General features: G+C 41.2%; 1 pseudogene; it reads right to left on the bottom strand.

Moving 5' to 3' along the window:
- The window catches only part of LOC101090513, a 44,875-nt pseudogene that overhangs the window by 2,807 nt on the left and 15,307 nt on the right, over nucleotides 1–26,761 (bottom strand).

A 26,761-nucleotide genomic window follows, 5' to 3' on the forward strand; every position in this document is an offset into this window, starting at 1 on the left:
AAGAGTCGGATACTTAACTGACTGAGCCACCCAGGTGCCCCTGAGTCCCTAACTTTTAGTTGGGTGTCTTGTAAATAACATATAGGTGGATTTGTTTCTTTATCCAGTCTGACAGTCTTTGACTTTTAATTAAAGAATTTATGCATTTACCTTTATTGTGATTACTGGTATATTTGAATTTATTTTGCCACTTATATTGTGTTTTCTCTTTACCTGTTTATATGTCCTTTCTTTTTTATCATGTTATTTTGGATTTAGTTTTTTTTCCTCATTTAATTTTCCCTTAAATAATTGGAAATTATATCTCTATTTTTATTTTTAAATGATTCCCTAGAAATTATAGAATGGATTTTAATTTAGCAAGTCTAAATTTCATTCATTCATCTATTCGTTTCTCAAATGATATAAACAACCTAAAATGCTTTAATTTGGATTAACCTTTCCCAACTTAAGAGTATTTACTATAATTATCCAATACTTTACTTCTTCCAGTCATTAACCTCTCAAATTACAATGTTGTTTTAGATTTACCCACTTACTTAACATTTTCTTGTCTCAGCATTTCTTCTTGCATCTCAGACTTCCCTGGGGCTCATTATTCTTTCTTGTGTACATCTCCTAGAAATTCCTTTTGAAAAGGTCTTTCAATTTTTATTTTCTGAAAATGTCTTGATTTTATTCTTGTTATTGATGGACAATTTCTATGGTAATATCATTCTTGATGGTTATTTCCTTTCTGCTTAAAAAATTCCATTATGTTCAGATTTTTCATTGTACCTGTTTGGAAATCAGATGTCAATCTAACTTGTTCCTTTGTCAGCTGCTTTTAAGATTTTCTTTCTTTTTCTTTCTTTTTCATTTTCTTTTATTCTTTTTCCTTCCTTTTCCTCTCTCTCTCTTCTCTTTCCTTTCCTTTCTTTCCTTTCCCTTCCTTCCTTCCTTCCTTCCTTCCTTCCTTCCTTCCTTTGATGCTCTGTAGTATCATTACAATGTAAATATAAGTTTATTTTTATATAAGAAATATAAGAAACTTTTATTTCTTTTTATTCATTTTGCATGGGATTCATTGATTCACCTGAGGTTTTCTGTCTTTTGTAAATTCATAAAAATTCTTAGTCAACATCTCTTTGAGTACTGCCTTCTTCTACATTTTCTCTATTATTTATTTCTTGTGCTTTGATTCGATAATGTTAGATATCTTAATTATAGTCTCCATGTCTTCTTTCTTGAATATACAAGTCCATTTTAATTTTTTTCTTTAAAGTTTAATAGCCTAAAAATTTCAGATTTATGTTAGTCTTATAAGTAAATGTACTCAAATATTTTTGATTAAGAGCATTTTATTTTATTTTATTTTTTTAATTTTTTTTTTCAATGTTTATTTATTTTTGGGACAGAGAGAGACAGAGCATGAACGGGGGAGGGGCAGAGAGAGGGAGACACAGAATCGGAAACAGGCTCCAGGCTCCGAGCCATCAGCCCAGAGCCTGACGCAGGGCTTGAACTCACGGACCGCGAGATCGTGACCTGGCTGAAGTCGGACGCTTAACCGACTGCGCCACCCAGGTGCCCCTGATTAAGAGCATTTTAATCACAAACGAGCATATGTTACTGCAAATCCAGTTAAAATCTTGCACAATGGAACCAACGGCAGCAATAGTTGGGCTCTTACCCTAAATGTATTTGGTGCACACTTCTTGAACTTTCTCAGCATCTGCAGCATTGAGTCCAGATTTTCTTTTGGTATACCTTTGCATTGGGTCCAACTTCAAGCTCAGGGATGGGAATTCTTCCATTATAGCATAACATTTACCTACCAATATCTTTACAAATTGGACTTGAACATTAGATTTGCAACAACATGTTTGTTTTTAGAATAATTTTGGCTTGTGCAATTTTACTTTCAGCGATATGTATACACAGTCACATCTAATTCTTTTTGAACAATACATAACATGTCTGTAACAATGGCTGATTCACAACTCACATAGATGCCCCACAATCCTATATCTGTGTAGGAAGTATGGAAAGACTGGAAGCTATGGCAGAATTTGCCATGACAGATGAACTTGGCTGGCTGGCCAGATAAATTTATTCCTTCTCTGCAATGGCAATTCTTAGTTGCCAATCAGCGTATTTACAACTATGAAAGAGATTGTATCTGGATGTGCCCAACCAACAGCTTCAGAAACAGCTCTTGCAAGATGTGCCAAAGCCAATCTTATTGTTCCTCATTCAATTCTTACTTCCTATGAATTTGAAAGTAGGCAGACTTTGTATTTCTCTTTTGTGTGTAGACAAAAAGTCACCAAAATGAAACTTTGCTAACTCAAGCTGTTCATCATGGGAAAATCCTCCAGTTACAGCAAGGACTATTCTTGGCCCTTTATAATATGTGGTTACATAGTTCACTAAGTCTTTATGATTTTTAGGTTTGATATTTCCATTGGTCCCCAAATTGCCCATCCAAGTGCAGTATTTTGATAAGTTGCGACATGTAGATAATAAAAAAACAAGTTCTTATAAATTTGCTTTCACGTCCTTCCATACTTACGTTCAATCTCTGTTTCTCCGAATGTACTTTTTTTTTTTTTTATTATATCAACAAGAATGTCTAAGGCTCTTGGCAAATCTTTAAAGAATTTTTTGGCAAAGATGTGGTCTACTTTCTGGATGTATAGGTATTGAAATGAACACCCATGTTTTCATTTGAAGTTCCAGATCTGATTTAGGTCTCTTTTGGGTGCCCTTTAAATCCGTATGTTCTAGAGAATAAAATATTCCATTATTCATCTTATTTTCATTTAAGTTTCCAAGATCAATCAGTCAGAACCCAGCTGTATATGTCAAGAACCTAGAGCCTTCAGAGGCAAGTGAGTCCATTTCCAAACATGTTATTCATGTGTTGGAAACATCTAAAACAACTTGTGTAGTGGCCTGTGTATTTCACAATCTGTTCTTTTCAAATTATAATGACTGCCCAATGGCACCTCTGATCAGGAGCTTCTCAGTGAAACACCAAAGCCATGGGCAATAGCAGTGTTCAGATGTCCACTGTTACCCTCCCCTCTCCATGGTTTAACTTCCAGTTAATTTTTTTTCAATTTTGCTTTCCCTCTTCTGCTCATTGAGTAACTCTCCAATTCTTTCTTCCAGTTCATTAATTCTCTCTTCCATTGTATCTAATGCTGTATTTGTCTACTGAGTTTTTCATTTCATTCATTATGTGCTTTTTTTTTTTTTCTTGTGGAAGTTCTATTTGGTTCTTTTATCAAAGCTATCTGATCATATTTCATAGTTTTCACACCTTGTTATACTTCAAATATTCTTTTTAAAAAATAAGTGTATCAAACTTATTTATTTTATATTTCTTAATTGATAATTCCAGCATCAGTCATTTTTTGTAGCTATATCCTGTCGTTCGTTATTTCTACTTATTCTCATTTAAATGACTTGTTTCCTCTTGTATTTTATATTTTTATATTTCAACGCATTTATAATTACCTGAGGAAAATACTTGAGGCTTCAGTTTAAGGTGTGTGTATATACCTGTGAAAGCATTAGTGATCTTGAATTACTTTAAATTAAATTTTAAGTTAGGTATTTGGGGACCACATATGTAGTGTGAATTCTAGATTCTCATTCTAAACCCTCATGAGAACCATTTGTGAATAGGAATTTTAGACTCTACACAGAATCAAGATTGAGACGAAAATACTTCTTTACTATTTTCCTTTGTGGGAAAGACTTTCTTCTTTTGATTTACCCTTGCATTAAAAATGTCACCTTCTGGGTCCTGGCCTATTTAGAGATTTTTTTTCCTCTCTTCACCTTGTTGAGAGCCTAAGGATTGCATCTTTACTCCTGCTTGGTTTATATTAAAATAAAGACTCTAGGCCACCAGGAATAAGTAAATGTCTTCAGGGTCCCATTGCTTCCAGTGGTTACCTCTGAAAACTTGCGCTTTCTTGTATTTTTAGCTTCGATGATTTCAATTATTTTTCCTGACAGCTCATTTAAGCATTTTACATTTTTTATCCAGCATTTTTAGGCATTGTAAACGAGGGGGATTCTTCATGATATTTATTCCCTAATACTGTGGGAAGTGGAAGTTTGGACAGTATTCTTAAATACTCTAATTCACAAAGTTTCTATTACAAAGTAAGCTGAATTGAGGAATTGATAAAGTTCTCCTCCTGCCTCAATAAAAAATCTTCTGAACACATCAGACACAAATACCTTAGCTTTTGGGGCCAAGTTATCATTGTACCCTATTATAGCAAGGTTGCTACTGTCCCAGTGCAACCCTGGACAACTTGTGCCATAGAAGACAGACTAAATATAGAGAGAATGATAGCGAACAGTGTCTGGTTTGTGGATAAGCACCCAGCATAAGTTACTTATTTGGAGCTTCAAAAACCTAATGAAGTGGGTAGCACTGCTTTCATTTATAAATAGGAAAACTAAATCTCAATGATGTTAAGTAACTCATCAGAAGGACACAGAAGGAGCTGGAATGTTCTGAAAGATCATCCAGGAATATCTTCTTAGAGCAGGCCTTCAGGGGATCCTGTAAGTCAAGAATTTACTCATTTATCAATACATCCATCCACCCATTTGTGAATTCGTTCAGTAAGCCTTTCCTGAGAATTTTCCTTGGGCACGACACTGTGCTAGGTACTGACATACAAAAATGAATAAGACGAAAAGCTTACGTTCTCATATGGGAAGACATATAAATAATTATAATATATTGCGGTGAGTTAAATGATAGGGATTACGAGAACATTGGGAGGGGCATCACCACTGAGAGCAGCTCATGTAGAGTTTGGGGTGGGAAAAGGGAAAGTGGCTGCTGATTGAAATGGGTGGTAAGATAGAGGGAGGAACATCAATAGCAAGTAAAGGTGGAACAGTCTTTTAGGAGCTGGCTTTTTTTTCTCTAAAAAAGGGAGGGAAATAATAACTTAAAACTACTGCTTTTGAAAAAGATTTATTCTTTTTTGAAAAAAAATTTTTAATGTTTATTTATTTTTGACAGAGAGAGAGAGAGAGAGAGAGAGAGAGAGACAGAGCATAAGTGGGGGAGGGGCAGAGGGAGAGGGAGACAGAATCCAAAGCAGGCTCCAGGCTCCGAGCTGTCAGCGCAGAGCCCGACGTGGGGCTCGAACCCACAGACCGTGAGATCATGACCTGAGCCGAAGTCGGACGCTCAACCAACTGAGCCACCCAGGCACCCCGAAAAAGATTTATTCTTTACAGTTACCAGTACGAAAGCTGTTGCAGTTCAAGTTTAGCCACTTGCTAGATGGAACAAATCAGTAATGGTTTGGTTATCCACTTGTGATCTTTTCTGGAATTGAAACATCACACAGAGGAAAGACTTGTCTGGTACAACTGCTTATAATTGCACTTTCCTCTTGATTGTTCAAGCCCTTCTATCAGGAGTTCTAATCCAATTTTCTCATACCCCATCTCCCTACTGGCCAACAAAGTTTCCATGCCGGGTCTTGCAAAATTAAGCTATAAGCTTTTCTTCCACCAAAGGTTCAAACCTGAGCACGGATGTCAGAGTTAATCCAGTTACCCTGGCATTCTTAAACCCTTAGAAAAGTAGATTTGTCTTGCTGTCTTTTTAATGGTGTGGAGTTTTCCTCTACTCAGCAATTTTCTTCACTTTCTTCATTATACCTAATTGGGTTTATCTTTTTCTGAACCAACATGATGGACAGACCTTTTGGCAAGTGGACTGTGTTTATTTCTAGGGCTTAAAGTGTGGGTCATAGACATTGCTAGAGACTAAATATCCACTGGGAATCCTTATCCCACTCTAGCTGTTTGTTCTGAAAACAAAACTGTCATCAATGACCCTGGAAAACAGAACCTGGAGTTTTAAGGATGTTGTAGAAGTTACATGATATTACAGCTAAACCGAGTATGCCCAGTGGTGTTAATTGGGGTCAACTTCCAACACGCTTTTGAGGTCTGATTGCTACCACTACAGCCTAAGTCTCTTAAAGGCTGCATACTTATCAGTAGTCTAACCCAATCCCTGGTCTTTTAGATAAGTCACTTACCATTATAGTTGAACATAGAATTTGATATTGGGGTCTTCCCTCCCTAAACTTTTGCTGAATGATCGCTAATGAGAACTTTATATCCATAATGCTTGGCAATACAGTTTGGACAGGACAGAAAGACATGTATCAAATCCTCACTCTAACACTTTTTAAAGATATGGCCTTGGGCAAATGACTCAACCTTCAATAACTTCTTCATGGGCAAAACTGGACAATAGTGTTCACCTCAAAGGTTTCTTGTGAGGACTAAGTGAAACGTATATAAAGCACCTAGCATGGGGCATGGCTTAGAGTAAGTGCTCAATAAGTAAAGTAAGGCACGCCATTCTGATTTCCTTGCTAACAAGGGCATCATGTCTGAGGTTTTACCAAGAATAGGTTGCTAACTGATTGCCAAGAAGAGAGAGACTACATATTTAGGTTTAAGTTTTTATGGAGAGTAAGAATGACAAGTCCACCTGGAAGCTGGTAGACTGATTCCCTCCACTCACCGCTGCCCAGTCTTTGGCAAACACTATGCAATATCGCAAAAAATATCAAATAAAGGGGAAGACCTTCAGAAGGTGAGAGAAGTTGAAATTACGCCATTGTTTTGCAGCCCTGGTCCTGTCTGTTGCTGCAGCCCAGGTCCATCATCCCCCATTGTGAACAGGTCTCTGTCACCTATAGTGCCTCTTCGCTTCTCACTCCAGCATTCTTGAGATCACTTTGTCTCGTGTGCCTGAAGTTGGGTCCTACACTCAAGGAGCTCTGCTGAGGGTGGTGCTGAAGAGTGACGATAAGAAGAGCCCAGCCACATTTGTGTGCCGATGCCTAGGAACAATGTGAGCCTAGGAATGACGGCCACGAGACAGCACCTCTGTCCTCAAATTGCTCACCATGGTTCACTACATGAGACAGACCAGCACACGGGCAGTGCCACACAGCCTTTATGTAAGATTCTAGGAGCCACAGCCTACCCTCTGGGGAGGCCAGAGATAGGAACGTCCATGCTCAGAGATAAAGGTGTGAATAAGGAGTCGACCAAAGGGGCTGACACGTGTGCCCATGCGTGCACGTGCCCCTGTGTGTTCAGTGGGATATAAAGCGGGGGTGGGAAGGTGAGGAAGAGACGAGAGAAGGAGCATTTGGCAAATGCTTCTGGTGTGGAGATACATGTTATGCAGTGGTACTCGGAGGTGAGAAGAGCAAGGGATGTTTGAGGAACTCTTTGCCCAAGTGCTTGGTGCCTCACCTCTCTGGTGGCTTGTGAGGGGGTTCTGTTGCCTATTGGAGATTCCCTGGTGACCTGCCCAGCAGCAGTGTGGAGGATCCCTCTTCTCTGAAGACCCACTGTGAGAGCTAAGTCCTTTTTTCACTTCGTCTCCTTGGTATTTGTTTCTTCTCTTTTCTCCTCCTCCTCCTTTACTTCCCGAAATGTTTCTACTGCAGTTCTGTGCTATGTCGAGGAGTTTGCTGCCACGTGGGGCTCTAAGGAAACCGCAGATCAGGTCTGATCTCACCATTTGTGGGCTCGTGTGTTGGGCTCTGTGCCGACAGCTCAGAGCCTGGAGCCTGTTTCAGAATCTGTGTCTCCCTCTCTCTCTGCCCCTCCCCTGCTCGTGCTCGGTCTCTCTCTGTCTCAAAAATAAATAAACATTAAAAAAATAATGATATAAAAGAAGGGTTTTTTTAGGGTGCCTGGGGGGCTGACTGTTTAAGCGTCTGACTCTTTATTTCGGCTCAGGTCATGATCTCACAGTTTGCCAGTTCGAGCCCTGCCAAGCCTGCTTGGCATTCTTTCTCTCCCTCTCTCTCTGCCCTCTGCTACTTGTGGGTGCGCACGCTCTCTCTTCCCTCTCAAAATAAATAAATAAACATTTCTTTAAAGAAGGTTTTTCTTTAAGCTTCTGTGTTCAGAAAAGAAACCAGTGTTTTTTTTCCCTATATCCCAGTTCTGTCTCTCAACTTCTGACTAAAACTGTTTTACAGTGACCTGAATCCTGGCTAAGAAAAGCATCCATAATCCACCATTCACAGAAATATCTCTGCAACAACGTCAATCTCCCTCCTTCTTTCATTTTCTCTTTCTCTTTCTCTTCCCAACCTCTCTCCCCTCTGTCTCCTTCTCTCTAGCTCTCCGTCTCTCTCCCCTTCTCTTCTCCCTCCAACACATGCATAAGTTCACTTTAACTGTCTCTCCTCAACTTTCAAAGCTTTAACAATGACCATTGTATGTCTTTCTAAAAGTGTAACCAATATGTATTGAGATTCTAATATGCTATGTACTATATATACATATATATTCATATATATAAACTCATTTAATCCTTGAAAAAATCATGAGAAGTAAATGTGATTATGTCTACTTTTTTAATGAGAAAATTAAAGATCAGGGGTATAAAATAATTTGGCTAAGATCACCAGCTAGTATCTAGCTGAGAATTCATTCAAGTCTGATTCAAAAGCCCAAATCAAGTCTGACTCAACAAGAACACAATATTTCTTTTGTATTTTATAAATTATTTTTTTCTGATTATGAAATGTTTATGTAGAAAAACTGAAAGATTACAGAAAAACAAAGATACACTACATCCTAACTTACTATTAACATTTTATGGTTTGTGTTCGACTTTATCTTACACAGTCTTAAATATATATATTTACAAAATTAGCACATGTAAGTGTGTGTATATATTTTTCCAGCTTGAGATACATATAATAATACACACACGTATAATCTTGTGTAAGTTTAGGGTATATAATGTGATAACTTGATACACATATATATTGCAAAGTGATTACCAAAACAATGTAAGTTAGCACATCTATCACCTCACATAATTATCGTTTTTTGTACAAAAGTTTTGGTGAAAATATTTAAGTTCTACCTTCTTATTAAGTATACAAAGTCTATTGTTAATATACTAGTCGTTAGACCCCCAGAACTTATTCATCTTATAACTGGAAGTTTGTACCCTATGACCAACATCTTTCCATTTACCCCAATCCTCATCTCCTGGCAGCTACCATTCTACTTTCTATTTCTTTTTTTTTTTTTTTAAGTTTATCTATTTTGAGAGAAGAGAGAAAGAGGGTGCACACATGAGCAGGGGAGGGGCAGAGAGAGAGGGAGAGAGAGAGAATCCCAAGCAGGCTCCAAGCTGTCATGAGGTTCAGTCTCATGAAATTGTGAGTTTATGACCTGAACTGAAATCAAGAATTGGACCCTTAAGCGACTGGTGCCCCTCTACTTTCTGTTTATGAGTTTGGCTTTTTAATTCCACATGTAAATGATATCATAAAATATTGTCTTTCTCTAACGTATTTTACTGAGCATAATATGTATGTATAGATTATACACATATATACATAATTTCCTACAGATTAATTTCAAGCTAAATTTCACCTATTCACACTCTTATCTGAAGTATATAAAATCATCCCATTGAACCTCTTCTAACAATAACCTCTTAAGAAATGTTTGTCAGTTGTTTGTTGATAAACGATTACATCACTGTTTAGATTCGTAATTCTTGGATTCCTGGTAAATTGAATATTTTTCAAATGTTTATTGATCATTTATATTTCTTAATTTCCTTTTCTTTTAGAGCAGGGGTTGGCAAACTACAGTCCATGGGCCAAATCTTGTCCTCGGTCTGTTTTCGTAAGCAGAATTTTATTGGGACACAGCCACACCCCTTTCACATACGTGTTGTCTGTGGCTGCTTTTGTGCCTTTTTGCAGAGTTGAGTAATTGTCACAGAAACAGTATGGTCTGCAAAACCTAAAGAAAAATTTCCATCTGGACCTTTACAAAAAAGTTTGTTCACCCCTGCTCTAGATAATAGACTCCTGTACTGTTAATCTCCTGTTCCCTTGATCTTGGATTTTCAATACTTTTCTCCTATGTCTTGAGTTGATTTTTTTCATGCTGCTCATCCTCAGTAAGACAAATGTCTCCAGACTATGTGTTTGCCCATTAGCAGGATGCAGGGATTTCCTTTGATTGTCCTTGCTGAACACCAGCCTTCTGGTTGAGTCCTTTCGCAGGTCTACAAAAAAGTGATTGTACATTTTAGGCCTAATTCCCAGTGTCCAGATGGTGCTCATATAACCTGGCTCTGGGATTCCTATCTCCATCCACAGTTTGTTTCACTTATGTAAACCATTTATGAAATTTTGATTACTTCTGAAAGGCATTAGAATATAGTTTTTAGAAGCACGGATTCTGGAATCATATTGTCTGGTGAAAGTATTAGGTCTACCACTTACTAACCGTGAATTTGGATAAATTGCTTTTACTTGTTTGTCAGTGTCCCTCATCTGTAAAAATCATGGGGATTGTGCTATTGCCTTTCACATAAGGCTTGTAGGTAAAAGAGTGTTCAGTGGGATATCCATGGGCTCTTCAACATTTCCCAGCCTCCCTTGCTATTATTGGGGTCATGTGACTAGTTATGGCTAATGGCCTGGGAGTGGAAAGGTTACGTGTTATTTCAAGACTGCAGCAGGTGAGAGCTAGTTTGCCTTCTGCGTCCTTCTCCTTCTCTACCACAGTGCCCTTGAGTGGTATCTCTAGATGGAGGGATCCTGAATCCTTGAGTTCCCAGATGAAGGAGAGTCTCTGCTTACCCAAATCAAACTTTGAGTGAGCAAGAAATAAACTTGTGCTGTGCCAAAGATGGAGATTTTGGAGTTATTTATTTTATTTTTGCCACAACACAGCTTATGCTATTCTGACTAATGAAGGGTTGTTCTAAACACTAATTACTATATAAAAAGCACTTGAATGAATGTCTAGCATATTAAGTGCTATAAAATGTTTTCCTTCTTACCCCTCTTCTTTTTATTAAAAAGACCATAATTCTTAGCATGGACTCTTTTGCTTTCCACTAACATCTTTATTCCTCTACTTACTGCTCTACTTATAAAGAATCACCTGCACAAGGATGCATTTCACACACACACACACACACACACACACACATTGAGTTGTTTTAGAGGTTAGTAGTCTACAAGTCCATCTAGAATATGACTTAAAGTAAGTTTTAAGTAAGTCTTTTTTTCTTTTTTAATTTTTTTTAACATTTATTTATTTTTGAGACAGGGAGAGACAGCATGAACGGGGGAGGGTCAGAGAGAGAGGGAGACACAGAATCTGAAACAGGCTCCAGGCTCTGAGCGGTCAGCATAGAGCCCGACGCGGGGTTTGAACTCACGGACCGCGAGATCATGACCTGAGCCGAAGTCGGACGCTTAACCGACTGAGCCACCCAGGCGCCCCAAGTAAGTCTTAAATATGACTCTGTGTCTGTGTGTAAGAGAAAGGAATGTGAGTGTCTTGCTACCTTCTCTCAGGTTGCTAGGATTTCTCTGTTTCATGTGGGAATGCACAGGCAGAATACAGTTTTGTTTTCCCAATACACTTCCATTCACCTTACGGTTAGTAGAAATTTCTCCCAGATGCTGCAGTAGGCTGTTTTTATCTCTCAGTGTTAATTATTTTCATCTTTTTCTGAGTCTTCATTGAGTCTTTATCAAACCATCAATCATGTTTCTGACCTCCACTGGTATTCTTTCACTCATGCCTCTTACACAGATTACATTCAGTCCATACATTCTTCATAAAGTTATTTTCATTCCAAAGCTGTTTGCTTTGATTATTCTTTCATTAGTTGGAACATGGAACACAGGAGAACAGATACGATTAAGAAAGTTGTTGAAGTTCAGTATTTTCTATCCCCTATATTGTTGCTCATTTCAAATAGCAAGCCATCCTTTGTTTCTTCTTGGACATATCAGGTATGCACAATCTAACTTTCTTGTTCTTGGAAAATGTGACCCTATTATTCACTGTCTACATCTGAACTCCAGCGTGTATCATCTCTCCATGCTGTTCTGGAGTCAGTAGATTTAAGGAAGTAGAAATGGGCCAACGATTTAATTTTGGGTGGAAAACTGAGCAGAGGGAAAATCATGAAAGTCTTTAAATGCCAAAGTAAGGACTTTGCATGAAGTAAGAAACCTAGAAACCTAGAAGACAGTAAAGAGGAGGAAAATGAGGAGGCCCAGAACAAGGTGAGTAGAAATGTAGGTGTCGCCTCACCCATGAGCTCTTGGTTTACCCATTCACCCCTCAGGGAATAGAGAGGAATGACAGGACAGTTGTGAGGAAGGTAGACCTGATAATACTTGGTATCTGGTTGGAAAAACCACTGGGCAATTCTAGGTTTCTGGCTTGAGTCATTCTGAGTGCTGCTGTTATTGATCCATCAAAATTCAGCCCACGAGAGGCAAAGAAGATCTTTGGAGAAGACAGTTTCTCTTTCCAATGTGTTGTGTTTGAGATGTCTCTAGGACATCCTGTTGGGATGTCTGAAAGGTGTTTGGAGGCCAGAGAAGGTAGTCAGAGGAGGGAGGAGTGGAGAAGTAGCTCAAAAACCTGCAGTGTAGGCAAGACAGCTGAGAGACAGCAGTGCTGCTGATGGAGCCCTGAGGCTGCTGGGACCTGAGGAATAGCAGTGGTCTTACTAAAGGATAGCGTCAGTCTGCGGTGCCCATGACACCCTGGGGATTCCTGGAGATTCTAAAGGGGGAGAGAATCTTAATGGAGAAGAAGTAGATGTTCAGCTGAGGTTGATATGCCCTGATGTTCAGCTGATGGGGCTCTGGAGCCAGCAAAAGCTGACATATCAAAGTGATCTCATTAGTACCTACATGCGGAATGGCTTACCCCCGGAACATTCGTTCCCCCGGGGATCATCTTCCTATTCAGTAACAGAAAAGGCCTCATGTTCTCTTCAAAGCACTATGCTGGTCTTCTTCCTCTTTCATCCACACAGGCTATTGCCCCATATGGAGGCAGCATGTTATGAAAAAAACAGGGACTCTAGAAACGTTCAATTTAGATCTAAATTGTGGGGAGAAACTTACTAACTAGGTAAAACTGGTAAAACTGCTTCGCTTCTCTGAGCCTCCATTTCCTCAATAACCTCACATATTGTTGAGAAGATTAGAAGATAATATAAAAACATTTGACACAGCTGGCTTTCTTTATTTTAATTGACTGGTACTTTTATGATTTTGATGTCAGGTTGTCATCCAGGGACCTTATTTCCCCCCACAAAAGAGCACCAATGTACCACCTTCTGGCAAAGTTTCCAGTGCTTTTCACTGGGGTCCAAGAACCTTACCTTCATTTTAATGAGTGTTGGTTTTAGCTTCTTTTCAGGTGTATATCTGACAGGCTCTGACTAATTAAACAGGATCCTCTTTCACTTTGATGAAGTTCCAGGAAAACATTTAACAAAACAGATGGATTCCTTCCCCCTTTTATGTGGACCTTGGAAACTGCATTCAAATCCTCTGATAGTTCAGTTTTGTCTGATGCAACTTCGTTTTTCTGAGCACCACGGACAGTGATCACTGCTGCCTCTGTTTCTCTTTCGGATCATGAAGGTCTTGTCTATCTCATTCATCTCTTTGAGACTTGCGATTTCAAATTCCTCTTTTATTTATCCCTGTGCTGATTGATTGAACTTTACATCCTCTCAATAGTTCTTGGTTTGGGGACTTCTGTGGATTCCTCTAATCTTTTGTAAATGGTATAGCCATTTTGTTGATAAAAGGTAGGGCTCTGTCCACCAAAACACTTGTGGTCATGGTTTGGTTGGCCTCGTTGAGAAAACCAGTCTTCCAAACGTTCTCAGATGAATTTCAGTGGTTCTCATATTCTCTATTCAGGTTCTTCAAGCTGGATTCTTAAATTATGTGGCTCCTTCCCTTTGTCGTTGTTAGTCTAGGACCAAGGGCATTGAGTACACTTGGGAAGGCTGACTCACAATCCCTGACCTCGGACCTCAGAGATACGATAAAGGTGAAACTTATGTATTGGAGGATTTCCAAAGCAATAGGGAAGAACCGTTATCTTTGGCCAGTCTTGTCGATTTTCCAGGAAAATGAGCCATTACCACAACCTGTCTCATTCATGCCATTGTTTGATAGCTCTCTGTCCCTTTCAAGAGTGAAATACTTAGTATTCTATATCCTAAAGTGACCTGTGTCAGACTATAGGGTACTTTGTTTTATCTTAACTACCTTTAGAAAAATGACTGAAGGTACTATCCTTCTGGGCATCTTTCCTTCCAAGTCCTACTGCTCTAAATTACTTTAACATTAATAATCGGTGGAAAATTATTTTACAATTTCTGCAAACAGCACGATAGCCTACTGAAAGGCTTTTAACACAATCATGGCCTCCTTTTTTTTTTTTTTTTTTTTAATCTCTGGAGTTGCCCCTCTGTTTTCTGAAGTTACTTTAAGGATCATTTTTCAGAAGGAAAACAACATGGCCTATAAACCATTTCCAAGCCTGTTTATCCAGAGCTGAGAGTGAGGACACTATTCAGTGTGAAAAAAGGAATTAATTTCATGGGTATTAAGCAGTAGTTCCAGGATTCACCTTCTGGGACCAAGTATCTCAGGCCACTGTTGTACAAGAGGCTATTGACACAGTGCCGCCGGAGAAGACAAGAGGTTGGATTGAATACTGCTGGATTTGTTTCTTGAATAAATATTTAGAAAGATGCACCCTTCACTTTTCATCTCTTCACCTGTACACCTGATTAAACATCTATAAAAATGACTGCAGAGTTGAATGATCACCACAATGAGGACCAGATGCATTGTACCTCCTGATGGAGGGAAGAGGGGTGGGAGAATAGCATGGGGGATGACAAGGAAAAGGAAGACAAATGGGGCAGCTAGAGATGTGCCTCAGGAGAAGCCTGGGGAGATTATTCTGGAACCTCCTCAGTCTCTGAACTAGACCAGGCAGGTCCAGGGTAAGCCAAGAACTCATAAACACCACTGGTAAGTGAGTTAATCATTTATTTGAATACGGAAACTATGCACAGGCGGCAGGGTTAAAGGTTAACGGGCAGGGTTTCAAAAACAATTTCATTAAGTAGACAGTAGTGGACTACAACTAATGTCTTGTGTTCCCACGTTAAAGCAAGAAATGGATTCAAACAAATGAATGCATCCTGGATTCAAAATTATAAAAAAGCTATCACTGAGAAATCGAGGAAAGCTGAAATCTTAAAATAGAAATAAAAGCACCATATAGTATGAAATCAGTTCAACTCAATGTCATACTTGCATCGTGGCTGTACATGGTGTATGCATGGAAAAAAAAAATCAATGAAATTGTTTATAGTACCAAGAATTCCCTACAATGCAATTAATTCACCTGTACCTTCAAACTGGAAAGAGCAGAAAAACAATGACACCTTCATTACTTACTAAAATTAAGGTATATGTTTTAAGGAACTGGAAGTAAATCCAGCTGTTACGTTTCACCCCAACCCCCAAAAGTCAAGTGGACTGAAAATGGATTGCTAACCACCACAACCACCACCACAATAGCAAACACTCAGTAGAGACCCTATTCCAAGGTTTGTTTGGTTTTTTTTTTTTTACATATTTGTGCACTTAATCTTCAAGCTAATCTTCAAGCTTCAAGCTTCTCACATAAAACTCTGTAAGATAGGTAATTACTGTCCTCGTTTTACAAAGAAAGAACGGAGGCACAGAGAGGTTCTTTTACTTGCCCAAGGTCATACAACCAGTTAGTGGCACGATCTGGGTTTGAATCAAAGCACTTACGCTCTAGACTGCTGTGGACCCTTACTTCACTCCTTCACTATGGTACTGTGAAACCAGCTGAAGTGAGCTTAGGGAAAAAAAATACCGTAAAATTACTAGATAAGGAGCATTTCATCCCATCTGGAGTATTCAAGGAAGACTATAAAGCGGGCACCATGTGAGTTGAATAAATGAGTTGCATGTCAGCAGGTAGAGAAGGAATGAGGTCATGAAGGATGGGGTGGGTCTGCATGGATGGATGGAAAAGAAGGAGGGTGTTTCAGATGAGAGAAAAGGAGGAGAAACAATAGAGGAAGAGCATCTGGGGAAATGGTGAATATACCAGTTTGGCTGCAGAAGACAAATGTAGTGCTGACACAGGAGATAACCTTGGAAAAGCACAGCCGGTAGAGGGATGAATTTGATCCCTAAGGCAGTGGGGAAGCTATTGAGAACTTTTGAACTGGTAAATGACATGAATAAAAAACCTTCCTGGCTTCCTCTAGATCAAGAATGGGCCTGGAGACTTGGAAACCAATCCTGCCCCCAAACGGAATTTAATTAAAAGCCAAGCCCAAATATACAGCGCGGTTTCAAGGGTCTCAAATCTTCGTGGTACAGTGATGTTATTTTATTTACTTTCCTTTTTCATGTAAAAGCATTGTGGTAGGTCCTAAGAAGATATTAACGATAAAATCAAACAAAAGTAGCTCTGTCCTCAGGGAACTAACAATCTAGTGGGAGAAAACATAATGCACAAGACAAAATAAGTAAAAATAATGTATGAATGTTAGATAGTGATAGATAGATAGATAGATAGATAGTGAAAGAAAGGGAGAAAAAAAAAAAGAAGGGAAGGGGGACAAGAACAGTGAAGGTGTTGAATTTTGGACAGGGTTTCCAGAGCAGACTTCTCTAAGAAGATGACTTTTGTTTTTGGTTTTTAAATTTTTTTATGGTTTATTCTTTGAGAAGCAGAGAGACAGAGGGGGAGCAGGGGAAGGGCAGAGAGACAGGGTGACACAGAATCTGAAGTAGGCTCAGAGCCTGACGTGGGACTCAAACTCACGAATTGTGAGATCATGACCTGAACCGACGTCAGATGCTTAACTTCCTGAGCCACCCAGATGCCCCAAAAGATGACTTTTGAGTAAAGACTTAAAGAGATTAAGGAGAAAGCTGTGTGGAAGAAGAGCTTTCTAGGAAGAGGGAAGTACAAGTGCAAAGGTGGTTGAGTGGCTTGAGTACAGGGTATAACAAGGGTGAGATTAACAACGATATAGTAAGCAAGATAACGTAGAGGCAGATAACGTAGGTAGACCTACAGGTAATAATAAGAACTTAGGTTTTCCTCTGAGGACACTTTGTTTTTTAAGCAGAGGATTGACGTTATCTGAAAAGGTTTCAAGGAGAAGAAAATTATCAACTTGGTCCTGTTGCTACGGCAAGTCAGATAACTGAGAAATAAGCACTGGCGGTAGGAACACGGAGACCATTGTGACCTTGAAGAGCAGCAAAGGTCAGAAGGAGAGAATGTAGCTGAGTGCGTTTGAGAGGCTGGACCAGTCCATTTTAGTAATTCCATTTTCTTGGCTTGACATCTTCTTAGGTGGGTACCTGGTGGAGAAAAAGTGCTTAAAAAAATAAATAAATAAAATGCTTTCATGGAGTTCTGCCTTTGCATGACTTTTATCATGTGTTCATTTGTGGATTCAAGGGTTTTCTTGCCAGTAAACTCATAAACTCATGTCGATGGAGCCTGCCTTTGGGCAAAAGCATGGGAATGCAGAGAAATGGGAGATCTGACTCCAGGGGTCACTACAGTGACCTCTCCCCTCATGCTGGAATCATGCGTCACTGTGGCGTGCATATGGCTTAGGTTGCCTCACCTCCAACCAATAGTGGGCAGGTGACTTAGGCTTGGCCAATCAGAATGCTACCTTTCCTCTGTCACCGTGATTGGTTCAACGCCAGCAGCCGTCATCATGCCAAAAGCTCCACCTTCTAGCTACTGAATCCAATAGTGTGCTTGGCTTGGGGTGGACGGGGCATGGGGCGCAGAGGAGGGAGTGGCTAGAAAGGAGAGAAATCTTTAGCTCCCCCTAGCGGCCCCAACCTGTCAATGTGCATAAGACAGGAGGCTGTGTGCCTTCCGAGGGCAAATGGCAGGTTCCATCAGCAAGCGGGCAGTTGTCACTGTGGGGAGATCCCTGGCAGAAGGGCAAGCCACACAGGGAACCTCCCTTTCCGACTTGGCCCCCAACAGCTGACTCAGTACTTTACGGGAGCGACCTCAAGAGCTGCTTGGCTGTTTTGCATTATCAGCATCCATTACAAAGCCACATGATAAATGATGGCCTGTTTCCTCACTTCTGTTTTTGAGGGCACCACAAAAGTACATCACACTCAACAGTCATGCTGGCCCAGAGTTCCCCCTGCCCCTACCTTCCCACCCCCACAACGAGTAAGATTCCCTCCAGTGCATGATTGATCACAGGAATGGCAGGACTCCAACTGAAGCTGGAGAGGGAGGAAGGATGGGCAGTGGGATTAAAGTAGATGGAAAAGTTAAAAGAGTGAAAATTTTTATTTTTGCAACGTGCCCCTCTGCTAACCATTATTTCAAAGCTTCCTGAATGGAAACGAATCAGGAAACAGCAGTGGGACTAATAAAACCTTACAGGGAACAGCTGGGGATAGCATCGGTGATCATTAATAATACCACTATTGTGTGGGGCCTTTGGTCATACATAAGCTTGGCTAATACCCTTTTTTCCCCCCAAATGGCCTCAAGTTTATTTTTTTTGCACAATAAAAGTGTAATTCAAAAAGTTAAGTGACTTACCCAAGATCACCACCACGGTGGATCAAAGACAGAGCAAAAAGTTGAAATTATGTTCTTGTAATTTAGTTTCTTTACCCCTGCAAACTGGATGTGTTTAACTTTCCTGGTTGTGCCCTTGTGTTACCCCCTCAGCCCCAGGGGGGATCCAGCTCATTTTCAGTGTCAGCTAACATGGCTAACAATGTTACTTTTGACAGAAAGCCAGAAAATGAATGTCCTAGAACAAATCCCCATTGCTTTCTCTGGTGATTGACCTCATTGACCTAACCTGAATATTGCCTTACGCAAAAGCACTTCAGACCTAAAGACTTCTTTTTCTTTGATTTTCCATTCTTTCTCTTTGTCCTCCTGGTCCTCAATTTTTAAAAAATTCACATTGATCTTAGCTTCTCTTTCTGATCATTTTCTCATTCATTCATCCATCAAATGAAGTCATAGGTAGCAATCTTTATTGAGCACTTACTATGGGCCAGGTGTTGTGTTAAATTCTGGAAGGACGGGGGCCCATTCTAGTTTAGGGACTAGGAAATCTTTCCCCAAGGAAGGATTGACTCAGCTGGCACTTGAGTCATGAGTAGGCTTTAGCCAGGTGAAGACGGGGCTCGAAGAGTCTTCTGGGGTAGAAGGTACACATACCTGGAGACAGTAGAAAGCAGGGCCCCTCAGGGAAGTGTCAAGATATTCAGTTAGAAGAGGAGGACTCTGAAAGATAAACTATAGAATCATAAAGACTGTTAAGGATTGTGAACTTTCTTCCAAGAATCATGGATAGCTGGGAGGGTTTTAAATACACATAGTTCTAGTTTCATCTCTCTCTCCCTCTCTCTCTCATCCTTGAACTGGAATGGCTATGGGAGAAAATCAAATGCTTTTTGATAAATACCTGAGTTCCCAGGCCCTGGCCACTCTCATGCCTCTTTAACCATGGGTATGAATCCTCCCCCCCCCCCCCAGGACCTCAGATTACAGTAAATTAATCTGCCTTCATAGAAAGAGGAGGGGGAAGTCTTAAGAGCTACTGATCATCCGATGGCTAGATCTAGTTTCAAGAGTGGCCCTGAACAGAAAATGATTAAGAGAACTCCAGGGACCAAGGCGATGCAGAGAAAGGGATTAGGGAATAAGCACAGCCAGGAAGAAACAACTCAGTCCTCAAATTCTGTGATCCAAGGCCAAATTCCACGAGTGCTTCAGAAGACACCAAGCAGGACTTGTAACTGCATGAGGAATCAAAACCCTGAGACTGGGGCTCCTTGTCTCCTGCTTATTTGTTTTGGGTGTGCCCTTTAGATTCTAGTTCTTACTCTCCACTCAGGGAGTGGAATCTTGGAACAGGCTCATTTTTTTTTTTAAACTTCTTACTCCTCCTTTTCACCCATGCACACCCCAGTTCCAAAGAACTGCCCCTGTTAAAGCCATCTTCATTATTGTTCCTACTGCTTCAAAATCATCCCTTCTGCTGCCCATGGAGAATAACTGTCTTGTCTGAGGCCTCCCTGACAATAGAAGAGAGGGAATTCAGGGTGACTAATCACAATGGTTCTGCCTCAGGACCTTTGCTTGGGCTGTTGTGTCAGCCTGGACCCTTCTTGAGAGATCTACCTAGCCACTTGCCTTTGTTTCTATATTACCTTCTTACCAAGGCCCACTTTACCTAATTTAAAAGCACCCACCTGCCAATCCTCCTTGCCCTACCTCCCTTGTCCTTTTTTTGCTATACATCTGTCTTATAATATGCTATGTCATTTACTGATTTACTATACTTATTGTTTATTGTCTGTTTTATCTAACTACAGTATAAGCTCACTGAGGGCACAGATACGCCCCAAGTGTGTAGAGCAGTGCCTGGCATGTAGGAGGTGCTCATTAAATACTCACTGAGTGGAGGAATGCTCTCTCGGCTGGATGACTTTTTCCATTGCTTCTTTCACACCATGTTGGCCGTGGATGCAGATTTCAAGGGGAATGGTGTTATGCCCAGGTACCATCTGTACTCCAGGCTTCTCTGAATGATTCTCAATATTCAGTGAATTCTCTTTAGACACAGCAGTGAAACAAAGGATAAGGACTTGATCTCTGATAGGCATTGAGAACCAAGGAGAAAAAGTTTGATGCCAATAGCCAAATTTATAAACAAATGCTTTTAAAATGGGGAGGGGGGATTTCTGAACCCTGGAGAACTGTCCCTTGGCATGAACCCTCATGAAGTCAGGGGGTGGCAGGCCAGCAAACATTGACCACACTCCAATCAACAAGGTCAGTGAAGAATTTACAAGCAGGAAGTCATCTATTTTTAATATTGCAATTGCTTTCCTGTTTTCCTTTATTCGGTATGTTACCGCAGGAGCCCAGTTCCAAGAGTTTTGTTTGAATGCTTTCCTCTCCAATTTTTCTTTTTTAAATTTGGATGCAGCCTGATATTTCCCGAGAGCAAATGCTCTCCCATTATTTAAAGAAAACCAGGAGGCTGGGTCATCTGTCAGGCTGAACAATGCTAGACTGATGCAAAGGGTGAGGGTCACAAAGGTGGTGATCCTAAGTGGTCAGGCCGAAAGTGAGCTCTTCTGGGGAACAGTGTGAAAGGTTGCACACGAAGCAGGGAAGGGTGGGATGTGGACAGGGTGAGCCAGCCCAGAGAAGCAGGAGACTCCTTGCTGAGCTGGCAGGACTTGAAGTGAGTCCCCAGTTGTCCAGCTCCCGCCCAGTCCTACCTCACCACACCCCGTGGTGCTGAAGGGAGACATTCCTTACACACCCAAAGCAGTCCAAGCCCCTCCTGGATGTATGTTTCTGGCCAATTATCTGTTATTCAGCTGACATTCTGTAGACTTTGTATTTTTCAAGCCCCCAAATTGCAACGTTTCACAATTGTTTGATTGTAACTCGACCTTTGTTTGCTTTATCCTTTGGTTAGCCCTTTGCAGAGCCATGATTGGGGAACAGAAGCAAAAGCAGTCAAGAGATTTCCTGAACACAGATTCTTCACTATAATTCATTTAATGGTGAGCTACGTCTTGGCCCTGATAATGCAATTCCCTGGGTCCCCAAATCCTGAGGCTTGTCCTCCCCTCTGTGTGGATGAAGGGCTTGGGGTCGGATTGATGGACTCTTGGTCCTTCCTGGCATCTACTCCCTGGTCTTCAGCAGGCCTCCCGGGCCCCGGGCTAGGCAGCATCTCAGCGCTGCCACATCGATCCCAAGAAAGGCACTTCCGTCTCTGAGAAGCAGCCCTGGACTTCCTGCTCTGACCTTGCAGATGTTTCCGTAACTTCTCCTAGAAATCTTGATGGTCCGGTGTCCCTGTGAGTCCTAGATTCTTGCCCCAACCTCTTTCTATGTCCCTTGTTTGGTGTCTCTGAGTCATATTCAGATGTCCAGATTGGGTTCCTTTTTGCCGATAGCTGGCTCTACCTAATTTTTCTGCTGGTGACTTCAGCAGACTTAAAAAGGAAATGGTTTCATAGAACTGAAGGACTTTAAACTCACTCATCTGTCACAAAGAGAAGGATCGACACTGCAACTCAAATAGGAATGACCCAGAATTTTTCACATTCAGAATGATTGCAGACATTAACCCACTGATCCCAATGGAGCTGAACAATAAGCAATGCTAACCCCATATTAGAAAGGCGAACCTGTCAAGGTTGAATCACTTCTTGTTGCTCGGGTAAGCGCAGAAGCCCAGCAAAGACCCATTAGTACCACCCTCAGAACAGGAGTCCCATTCTGTGAAAACAAAGCATTCCACCTGGTAAGAGTCAAGTGTCAATAGACACTCAGTGCTGTTACCTCTAGCATCTACATACTTTGAAAAACTTGTGTTATTTGAGCTAGAATTGGCTTATTAATATCCCGTACCTTGTCCAAGAAACAGTATAGGAAAGATACACAATAAAATACAAGTTTAAAATTGAATAGCGGGGCCAGAGAAATGTAAATTAGAACAAGTTCAAAATGAAGATGAGAGAACTAAAAAGATCTTACAGAGTTACGACAATTGAGCAATACATTTGCTTCGGTGTCCTGATGGCCAAAGCAAAGAAGGAAAGCTGATCATTTGCAAAGATATTATTATCCACTAGGAAAAAATGCTCTTTCCTCAAGAGGCAAAGCATTTTGCCTTTAGTTCTGAAGATGTTTCATGGGAGGCTTCAGAAAATGAAGTACGACTTTCATAAAGTTATCGATTTAGGATGTATCCATGAAATGAAACCTTGGGTAGCTGTAGAATCTCTCAGACTAGTTTACCGTGGTGTTGATCTATTTTAGGGGATCCATCACCCATGTTCAGGCAGAGCTGAGGTTTACACATTTTGTTAAATGTATCTAAAGGTGTCATGTGTGCAACATGCTCTGGGAATATAAGATTTAAAAGAGAGAGAGAGAGAGAGAGAGAGATGTGGTCTTTGACCCCTGCATCCATAGCCCAGTGAGGGGGGGCACATAAACACATGAATAATTCTCATACAAAGGAGCTTGTTGTCTTAGTGGGTTTGGGTTGTTAAACAGAATGCCATAGGCTGGGTGGCTTATACAACAGACATTTATGTCTCACAGTCCTGAAGGTTGGTAAGTCCATGAACAGGACAGTGACAGATCCAGTGTCTGGTGAGGACCTTCTTTCTGGTTTGCAGAGGGCCATCTTCTCGTTGTATCCTCACATGGCGGAGAGCACAGAGAGGGAGCAAACTCTCCTGTCTCTTCTTATATAAGGGCACTAATCTCGTTCATGAGGACTCCAACCTCCCAATCACCTCCCAAAGCTCAACTCTCCCCAATACCATCACATTCAGGGTTAGGATTTCAACATCTGACTTCTGGTGCACACAAGCATTCAGTCCATAACATAGGTCTTTAGTGTAGTGTTACGTTTAGTGTTGTCATAAAGTGTGAACAATAGAGCTTTGGGGTAAATTCATTTTCATAAGAAATTTTTGATACACTTATGATATAACTATGAGGCTGGACTCAGACATTTCTGAAACCACTCTAGAATAATAGCAGCTATAGACTCCAGGGTTTCCTCTCACTGACTTGGTGAGAAAGGTGCCGATCCCTAAACTAACCTCGCCAGCCAACGGTGCAGTCCTCTTGGATCTCTGGAAGCAACTTGGGCCACATGCCCACCCTGGTAGCCTGGGCTGACACCAGGGAGGTGCCGTCGTCCAAGGAAAGGTGTGGTTCGGTTGCCAAAGTAAAGGCTGCTGGGAAGCTCAGAGCCTCAAATGTCCACTACCTGCTGTTCCCTTCTTCAAACATGTCCCCTGTTTACTAGCCAGGACAATTTAGTTTCTTCTGAGATACCTATGACCCAGATTCAGTGGTTTATTTAAACCTGAATTTGGGGGAGACACAATGGACATATGTCATTTACTTTTCTTCTTACTCGGAGAGAAACAGCTAACTATGAGGAAGCAACCGTTCTGCTTCCTTTTCTGGGTAAAGCAGCTTAATTTATAAAATGTTGGGCTTACCACCCTATCACCTCGCTGCGTTACCAGGGGAGCTCAGTGGAAACCCTCTGGCGTTTGTGCAATTCCTTAAATCCTGTTCCCCTATTAGCCACCAAACCCCACTTGGGTCACTTAACCCCAGAAGAGCAAGACTGAAAAACAAATACACACAGAAAGAACCCCGCTGTGAAAAATTAATCAGCTCTTGATGTGAATTATGGTGTAAGACCAAGGAAGACTCTCAAGTATGTCCTGGTAGGGTGGGGGGCGGGGCGACCCTCTGCACCCAGGGGGACTTGGGAGCTGAATCTTTGATATACATTCTTATTCTTCTCCCTGACGTGGCTTGGATGCTCGCTCTCATTCCGTTTCTTACTGCAGGTATAGGACAGGTGGCTGGACAAAACTTGTCCAAGGAGATTCAGCTCTCCATTCAGACCACACAGTGGTCCAGAATATTAGTACCAGTAGGGAATGTATGAGCAGGGGCATGGGTAATGTGAAATAAAAGATACCGGTCAAACATCATTTCTTTCCAAAGCCAATTTTTTATGCTGCGTATGTAATAAGTGATCAGGGCAGTGCACGCTTGAGATGCATTAGCCATCACACATTTATATAGAACAGACTTAACTTGCCCAATTCCGCAGAACTAGAAATCATTTTTCCCGCATCTCCCAAAAGTTGTTGGAAAATTTCCCCTGAGGCATCCCTTTTGAACCTCAAATTCAGTATGCTGATAAGACTTCTGTATGACCCAAACCTCAGAAGTATCTTTATTATCTTCATTTCCTTTTCTCTATCAAATTACGCATCAGTCTGTTTGTTTATCTTCCTCTCAGTAAATATCCACTGAGCTCCTCTTTAGCTGGCGCGGGGCAGGGCTCCGGGTGTGTGAGGAGGGGAAATGGCAGACATATCGCTGCCTCCTGGAGGCCACTGTCTGATAGAGGAGACAGACGTCACTTAAACCATCACAGACACAAATAAGGGGTCCTAACCAATACAGGTGCTGAGAGAAGTAAGCTCAGTTGTTGTTTCTTACAGAATGACCCCTGAATCTGGTCCTTATTTCCCTTCCCCATGGCCACGTTTATCCTCCCGCAGCTAAGCTCTCTGCCTTAGCCCCCCTTCTCTCTCCCTCTCAGCAAAATCTGAGGACTCATCCTTGCCAACACCCCTGGGGTTTGGGTTTTTTTTTTTTTTTGCTTGGCTGCCTCAGTCTCTGAATGGCCTTTCCTATCTGACCCAACCCCCCCATTGTGATCTATCCCAATTCTAGCACCCAATAGAAATGTGACAATTCTTCTAGTCTGTCCCATTATCTCCAGCCAGAACTGATGTCCTACCTCTCCCCACGAGTGGCACTCCTTGTCCACTCGTCATTTTGGTGGCATATTTTACATACAGTGGTCATTTGTATGCATCTTTTCTCCCGTCAGTTTGTAAGTGTCCAGAAGTCAAGGACACGATGTAGTGGTCACACGCTATTGTTTTAGATATACCAGGATCTGAAGTCCCTTCCTCTATTTTGAGAATTCAGTCTTTGTTGAAGACCTATCCCACCTTCTACTGTAGAAGTTCGCAGACACTCACGTCCCCAGCTTTCCTTGTAGTTAGGATGTATACATGTGACATATTATTCCAAACAGATGCCCCAAATGAGGCGTTGAATGGACAGCTAATGATAGAAACTGGCAAGGACAGGAGAGATTCTCTTTGCCAGAGGTGGCAGTCCAGCAGGACTGAGTCCCCAGGGTAGCAGTGGTCATGCTGTTGGTGGCATCTTCCACTGCCCATGATGGTGAAGTCCATGTGACAATTTCCTCACTGGATTCGGTCTGTGATGTGACTTTAGGCTTTGTCCCTGTTGGCATAACCACATCTCCCCAAGATTCTGTGAGCTACTTAAAAATCTTATGAATCCCTTTCTCTTTTCAAGCCAGAGTCTGTTTTAGCCTCCAAAGATACTAACACAGGGACTCAATCATTGCAGGAAATTTGTAAGTGTGTGCTGCATACATAAATGAATGAATCTGTTATTGCTAGCTCTAGTAACCTGAGACTGTGTTTCTTCATCCATAAACAGGCCACTAATTCCTACTCCAAATGGATGTTGTAAGGATTGAATGAGATAATGTATGAAGAGCACCCGGTACTTAGTACATAAGCAGTAAAGAGTAGTTATTATCGGTAGATATATGAATCTGATGATGGTGATAATAATAAATCAGTGAATAGCTCCTTGCTTGCTCAGGAGGAGAGAGTTTGAGTAGATTCTCCCTGTGGGATGCACGTCCTAGACTTCTAACCTTGCTTCATTCATTGCATATTTAGACGCTGGTAGCTTTTGTGTTCCATGAAATGTGCAAGTTGTATGTATGGACTAGTCACCTGGCTGGACCAGTGAGTATAACTCTCTGTGAACAACTCACCTGAGAGTGAGAGTACATTAAAGCAGGCGATTCTTCTGACAACATTTCAGCACCTTGAGAGCCTCAGAAAAAGCCAGCTGTTTGGTGCAGGAGTCTAACATCGGGAAAACCAAGTTTAAAGAATGAACCTCTGGCACCAAATCTTGAGCGAAAACAAAAGGCTTTTCAAAGAACCAGAGCGCCCCTTGCAGGACAGCAGAGAAACTTGAGGGAGGGAAGAATGGCCAGAAAGGCGACCGTGTAACCACAGGGAAGAGAGAGCCGGCTCAAGCACACGGCAAGTTCAGAACAGCTTCCAGCTGACCAGGCAGGGAGCAAGCA

This window comes from Felis catus, chromosome B1 (genome assembly GCF_018350175.1).
Source record: "Felis catus isolate Fca126 chromosome B1, F.catus_Fca126_mat1.0, whole genome shotgun sequence".
In the NCBI taxonomy this organism is placed as follows: domain Eukaryota; kingdom Metazoa; phylum Chordata; class Mammalia; order Carnivora; family Felidae; genus Felis; species Felis catus.